This window comes from Silurus aristotelis, assembly GCF_946808225.1.
Source record: "Silurus aristotelis genome assembly, chromosome: 14".
NCBI lineage: Eukaryota > Metazoa > Chordata > Actinopteri > Siluriformes > Siluridae > Silurus > Silurus aristotelis.
Genome location: NC_139587.1, coordinates 28,187,119 through 28,194,877, shown reverse-complemented (window position 1 = coordinate 28,194,877; position 7,759 = coordinate 28,187,119). Strand labels below are relative to the sequence as shown.

At 42.7% G+C, this 7,759-nt stretch overlaps 1 long non-coding RNA gene across 1 annotated transcript; it reads right to left on the bottom strand.

Moving 5' to 3' along the window:
- Nucleotides 1-1,716: 1,716 nt before the first annotated feature.
- LOC310737103 lies at nucleotides 1,717-6,396 on the bottom strand. The gene is made up of 3 exons (XR_014536757.1): nucleotides 6,235-6,396; nucleotides 2,093-2,315; nucleotides 1,717-1,979 (listed from the first exon to the last, which is right to left on the bottom strand). It is a non-coding gene; the product is annotated as an uncharacterized lncRNA (long non-coding RNA).
- Nucleotides 6,397-7,759: the final 1,363 nt, after the last annotated feature.

The following is a 7,759-nucleotide window of genomic DNA, read 5'->3' as shown; positions in this document are numbered from 1 at the left end:
GTGGTAGAGGATGGAGGGATGAATGGAGAAGTGGTAGAGGATGGAAGGATGAGTACAGAAGTGGTAGCGGATGGAAAGATGAGTGGAGAAGTGGTAGAGGATGGAGTGATGAATGGAGGAGTAGTAGAGGATGGAGGGATGAGTGGAGCAGTGGTAGAGAATGGAGGGATGAGTGAAGCAGTGGTAGAGGATGAAGGGATGAGTGGAGCAGTGGTAGAGAATGGAGGGATGAGTGAAGCAGTGGTAGAGGATGGAGGGATGAGTGAAGCAGTGGTAGAGGATGGAGGGATGAAAAGAGCAGTGGTAGAGGATGGAAGGATGAGTAGAGCAGTGGTACAGGATGGGGGGAGGAGAAGAGCAGTGGTAGAGAATAAAGGGGTGAGTGAAGCAGTGGTAGAGGATGGAGGGATGAGTGGAGCAGTGGTAGAGAATGGAGGGATGAGTGAAGCAGTGGTAGAGGATGGAGGGATGAGTATAGCAGTGGTAGAGGATGGGGGGATGAGAAGAGCAGTGGTAGAGGATGGAGGGATGAGTGGAGCAGTGATAGAGAACGGAGGGATGAGTGGAGCAGTGGTAGAAGGTAGAGTGATGGAAGGAAGGAGGTGACAGGAGCAGATGGTGGAGGAAGCCGTGGTGAGATGATGAAATATTAAATGTGGTTAGTTGCAGGATGAAAGAAAAGATCTCTGAGACACGACGGGTGGAGTTTAATATTTAAATCTAAACGAGGGTAAAGATACCGTGTTGCTATGACAACGTCATATCAGGAAGCAGTTTCGATAATTGATCTTGCACAGGTTTCGCTCGTTAGCGTATCTTTACATCACAGATTTGTTCTTTAATAATGTGGGACGAAGACCCCCGGGGCAGAGCTCGGAGACTCTTCAGACAGTAAATCCGCTTCAGAAACGTTATCCATGCAAAAACACACTCTGACGTTTTGAAGCTGTCTTAACGATGTTAACGAGGTTTAGCTCCACCCTTTAACCACATGATGTCATCAGTATCGAACACTGTAGTGTATATTAAGGGCCGTTTGGCAGATGCCCTGAACCAGGACACTTGTGAAAAACCCTGAACACAATGTAACACTACTGACCCTGTAAATCACTTCCTGCCTCTTTAACACCGCGAGCTGATCGCCGTTCGAAAGGTCAGGCGCAGCGGATTAAGATTCCAGTTTAGATTTTGCCCTTCACATTTGTCTGTCTCTCTCTCTCTCTCTCTTTCTCTCTCTCTCTCTCTCTCTCTCTCTCTCTCTCACACACACACACACACACACACACACACACACACACACACAGCATCTTGAAGAATGATGGAGGTCAAACAGAGAAAGCTTCAGCATGAAAAGCATCTAAATGTTCATATTTTCTGGTTGAATAAAGTCACATTTAGTTTATACGGATTTGTACACTGCAGCTCTCAGCTCATTTATTCTCAGCGTGTGAACATTTAAAAGAAAATAAATAAGAATCAAAGAAAATTCTGTAATATTTTCATATATATAGTGTTTTAGCATTAGTGTGTGTGTGTGTGTGTGTGTGTGTGTGTGTGTGTGTGTGTGTGTGTGTGTGTGTGTGTGTGTGTGTGTTTACATTCAGGGCTAGTCATAAAGTCTGGAAGCTAAGCTCAAGCCAGGAATAGTTCCCTGTTCGTCACTGCTGTGTGTGTGCTACTCGTCCCACGTCCTGCTCCCGGCTCTCCTGCAAGATGTCACTCCTGGGCTTCTGACATGAAACAGCATCATCTATTTTGGTCTCTAAAAGAGAGAGAGGGAGAGGAGACGCCATGGTCGCTGGCAGGCGTGTCGCAAATACGGCAGCATGTAGAATCCACAGTGCAGAGGTGGAGGTGCAAGAGGAAGATTCTGGATCAGGTGGGAGGACAGAGAGACCTGTTGGGACTTTCCCTATAATGCTGAATCGAACAATCCGTACATCAGCCGTCGACCGTGATGGTTACGAATGCTGCAATGACTGATTGAATATTAGAAGCTCTTATTTAGGGATAATTAACAGCATCAGCATTTGTTTTAATCATTATTTGCTTAAACAACATTTCTGGGGACCAAAAACAAATTTTAACTCACCCAATTTGGCAACCCCATCCTGTCTGCTTTTTATTAGTGACTGTTTGTTGCAGTTCCCATGTTTGACCACTAGGTAGGCAATTATAAGTGCATGAGGACACTCGACAAAAGCATCAGATTGGCCAATTACACTACAGTCAGTGTAAATTCTGGATTGTATTTGGTTGGAAGAAAGACAGGAGCCAGACAGGAACATCCTTTGCCAGATGGACAGGTCAGAGGACTAAAAACATGGCAACAGTGATCAATCGGAAAAATCACACAAATTATTGAACATTCTAACACACAAAAAAGTTTGTGGACACCTGAGCAAAATATTGCTATATGCTTCTTTTTGAAAAAACAATTCTAAATTAATTCTTATTTAAATTATATATTATGCTCTGAATCACATGTGTAATCAGTCCAATGGAAAGTGTGGCATCACCAGCAGGGTGACGTTACCAGGAAGCTATAAATGCACATGGAGTGAAACCAGCGCTAGCTTCTGTTTGTTCAGGAAGCGCTCTGTGTGTCTGTTCTACGAAAAAGGTAAGGTGTGGTTAAAAATTGTTATGAATGGATAGCAAGCACAGTTTGTGGGTCGCCTGCTCTTAAGGGAGCTGACTGCTCACATTGCTGCAAAACGCACACGTACGATCCACTCCCAGAGAGCAATCTTTGAGGAGGGTGCGGTTCTGGCCACACCCAGAAGTGACGTTGGAGGACTTTGAGTTTGCAGGTGAACCTTGCAGAGGGATTGGAGACGGGCTTGCTCCTCTCTCTTCCTCTGAAGCGGGGAAGGGGATGGATGTCGGTGAGCCCTCAAATACAAGCCCTGAGGAGCTATTGGAGGTAGTGACTCATGCAATTGCCAAGCTGGATATAGATTGGCCAGCTGATCAGCAGGAAGCTTGCCCTTCCAGTAAACTGGATGAGCGCTTTCTGCAACACACGTCACTGTCTCCATGCGTGGGTCTGCTACTCGGGCCCTACTCAGCCCACCTCTTTAGTCCCGAGGTGTTACTATATTTGGATATTGTGGGACTAGAGGAGTGAAGTGATGGGACAATGCTTAGAGTGCAAGAGATGATGGCTGGTTATTTTTACATTTGCGCCATTTAGCAGACACCCTTGTCCAGAGCGACGTACAAAAGTACTCTTCATTTCTACTACGCAAAAGCTTACCAATACCGGGTTCTTCCATTTTGTTTTGCCACCTCAACCCGCACCTTCACGAAGTGGGGATGTGGCACTGACCCCGCTGAGACTTCGGGGCATCTGCATTCTAAAAAATATAAGTTGGTTGATACTATCTTAATCGGAGCAGCTGGCAGTCTGGCATCAAGATGTCATTCTTGCTAACATAAAGGAGCTGGGGTTAAGGCTGAACGCCAAAAAGTGTGCTTTCTCCATTACTGAGAAACACCTATCCAGGTGTAGTATGGGATTCAACTGTTATCTGGGCACAGTTGTCCACTGTTCAATCCTTACAGCCATCAAAAGAGTTTGGAAGGCCAGTCACTAACTGTCACTCAGTTTCAAAAATTGCTGGGTCTGATGGCAGCAGCATCCAATTTGTTTCCACTTTGCCTCCTGCACATAAGACCCCCCTAGTGGTGGCTCAGAGTCCGGGGGTTTTCTCGGAGGGGTAATTCACTCCATACAATCAAGGTCACACAGTGAGCCCTATGTGCCTTAGATGTGTCAAGAGAGCCGTGTGGTCCATACGGAAAACATGTTGGTGGTTTCCCACATCAACCCCCAGGGGGATCTGGGATCTCTCCTCCTGTACCAGATGGCACATCAGATCCTCCTGTGGGCACAGAGAAAGATGTTCTCCTTGAGGGCAGCGTATATACCAGGCCACTTAAACAAGGGAGCAGTGCCCTCTCTCTACTTCCCCCGAGGTGGTAGAGACCATCCTCCAATCCAGAGCTCCCTCCACGTGGAATTTGTACACTGCAAGGAGGCACCTGTTCACGGCTTGGTGAGAACACCACCACTTGAAACCAGTTCACTGCCCGGTCGGCTCAGTACTGGAACTCCTTAAAGAACAGTTTACCAAGGGGTTGGCTCCTTCCACCCTGAAGGTTTACTTGTCCACAATTAAAGCTTTTCATGCCCCTCTCATGGGGCAGTCATTAAATAAGAACCTATTTGTGACACGGTTTTTCTGCGGTACCCTGAAGCTGATGCTATTTTATTCTCCTATAAGTCCTCTGGTCTTAATGAACCAGGGTTATATACATAACCCAGAGACGATCTTCATGGAGCTGGCTTTGTGCCCAGGGGCAGTGTCATGCTGAAAAATCTCATGCTCCAGCATCCAGAGTTCGATACAATTGTGTGCCTTCAGGTTTGTGTAACAGTTTGGAGAAGAGCCACATACGGGTGGAAAACACAATGTGTCCCAATTCTTTTGGCCACAGAGTGTGTATTTTTCAGGAGGAAATTCTGTATCGTTACAGGGTCTGCAGTAAAGATCAAACGTTTTTTTCCGGACTCGTTTCCTTTTTACATTTGCATTTCAGCGAGGCCAATTAACGGACAAACTTTCCACTTAGCCGTGGCCGTGTCACATTTATATTTAATTACTCTATGCCTTTAAGATGCTAATTAACGCGGTACAGAGAGCGCAAATCAAAACGCCTTAAAAGTCACACAACCCTTTTCATTTCTTAATTCATCTTTAAAAGGCAGAAGGAAAAAATTGAAATAATAAAAGTAGGAGAAAAATCTAATTAGAAACAAAACACATGAAAACGTTGCACAACTACTGTATCTGACATTTACAGCTACACGAATCCATACTAAACTGTAGTATGTAGTGTATACACACACACACACACACACACACACACACACGGAAACAAACACAGCATCACCTGGATTTCAAAACACCTCTGTAGGAACTGTAGGAGAGGCAGACATAGACACAGAAGGATATGCAGACACAGATGCAGAGGGAGACACAGACAGAGAGGCAGACACGGATGGAGAGGCAGTGGCAGACAGAAACAGAGAGGCAGACATATACACAGATGAAGAGGCAAACACAGACGCAGACACAGACACAGACACAAACACAGACTCAGAGGCAGACACAAACACAGACTCAGAGGCAGACACAAACACAGACTCAGAGGCAGACACAAACACAGACTCAGAGGCAGACACAGACTCAGACGTCTCACCTTAAAGGGCAACTTTATTTTATAAAAAATCACTCATTCATCATTTAATTTATTATTAATTATTATTTATTTGCACACACAGACGACCCGATGGCAGGCGACACTGATTTAAAACACTGCCTATCAGACGCACTTCGATGCGAACACATTAACAATCATTGACTTTCGAAGGTGACTGTCTTCATCAACTCGCAACCCAATACAGTGGTACCTCGACATACGAGTGCCCTAACATACGAGTTTTTTGAGATACGAGTGGTCACTCGGTCGATTTTTTGCTTTGATATGCGAGCAAAAACTTGAGGTACGAGCTCGAGACGCCGCTGCTAGATGGCGAATTGAAGCCAGAAAGTGAAGATTGTGACGAAAATTAAGATAAACAAAGAAGAAAAAGTAAAAATTTTAAAGTTTAGGGATACGTAGTGTGCAGGAGTGATAGTAAAAAAACTAGTTTTCCCTCCGCCTCCGCTTATCGCCTTTACCACAAATCCAGCAAATCCCCCCCAATTCGTTTATACACATCATCATTTCCTCGTCTTTCTACCCTCCAGAAAACCTCCAGAAAACATTCAGAAATCTTTTGTTGTGAAGTCTTGCCTTCTCACCTTTTACTCAACAAACATTTATTTATTTTTGAAAAAGAAATAGATGTAAGCAATTTTTTATACATAGTCAAACTAAATATTATTTGTTTGTTTGTTTGTTTATTTGTTTGTTTTTTTGGGGGTACTTCATGTTTGTGTTTTTTTTATTTTTTATGAAAATGCAATTTTTATTATCAGCATCCATACAAACTAAAGGTCAAACAAAAAAATTATAAAAATAAAATTAATTTAACAAATAAAAATGTCATTAGTTTTAAATTCCAGGTTTCTTTATGGAAATTATTTAAACAACAACATTTAATCAGTAATATTCTCAGAAAGTAAAAAAAAAAAAAAAAAACATAAAAAATACTGAACTTACCAGATCAGAAATCCACCTTCTTCCATAAAGATCCAGTAGATCACAGTGGATCCGGTGATCTAGAGTAGTGAATGCACTAACAAAAATAACCACTTTAACTTTATGTCTAGTTTTTTTTCTTGTATTCTTCACAAAAAATCTATTGATCATTTTCCCTCTGAAATTGAACTCCTCCCCCTTTTCTCCACCAGGCCACACCCTGATACAACTCAGCCAATCAGATCTCAAGTTTTTTTAATAAATAGACAGTAAATTAATTTAATGATATTATACTTAACAAGAGCATAAAAGGTTCTAAATATAAAAATATATTTAAAAAATTTAAAAAAAATAAAAGGGATTTTGTGTTGCACCATGAAAAAGGTTCAGATTCCAGAATGGTCTCAAAACCCATTTTTTTTATTCATTGGACCCTCGAATGTGCTTGGAGTTTTTTTTGGCAGTTTCTTGGAAATGCTCTGGTCAAGGGTTCTCCGAAGAACCTGTGTAAGTTCTCTGAGAAGAAGTCACCACAAGGTCATACATATTTCTTTCTCTGCTCTTCTGGGGAAGTCCTCTGGCTCATTCGGTCAAATAAATCCTGAGGTGTTTTTTTTTTCAGGGTTAACAATCATGCTCATGATCCTTCTTCTGTGGAGCACAAAACCCTGTTGAGGTGTTTTCAGCAGGAGCAGGAGATCCGTATCTCAGGAAAACAGAACGGAGCTGAAAAATAAATGATTGATGTCACACGTTTGCTCATATTAACATCCTGTGAAGAAAAAAAGATGTCGTGATGCAGAGAAAAAGTCGACACACACACACACACACACACACACACACACACACACACACACACACACACACACACAGTGTTCAGGAATGACTGGAATCCTCTCATGTCTGCATTCTCATCGTCTCACATCACTCCAGGGGAAAATAAAAATCTTTACACTTTCACGAGTGTGAACACGTTCGCGTGGGACGCGGATTCAATTGACACGTTTTGTTACAAAGACAAAAGCAAACGAATCGCGATACACTTTCATACCCAGAGTCTAAACACAAGCAGATGTTTTCCTCAATGAACAGAAACAAGGTTTTGCTTATGTCCATTATACACTGTTTCAGCAAAAGTATTGGGACACCCAATTTTTTTTTCTTCAAACTTCTACCACAAAGTCAGAGGCACACAATTGTGTAGGACGTTTTTGGATGCTGTAGTACCAAGTGAATTTTTGCCTTGTTGTGAACTAGGAGATCCAAACCTGCATCACTATTGCATCACTACATACCCCTGTCCATGAAGATCAGCGTTCCATGGGACAGAAGATGGAAATTGGATATTGGTTGGCCTCCTCACTTCACCTACATCAGTACCTGACTTTACTAACACCTTTGTGCCTAAATGAATCTCCACTAATCTCCACAAAATCCAGTGGAACATCTTCCCAGAAGAATAAAGGTTTTTATAACAATATTATGGTCCACAATTTTCTGCCTATTTTATAGTGGATATATTGAACATGGGAATGTTCTTGTCTTA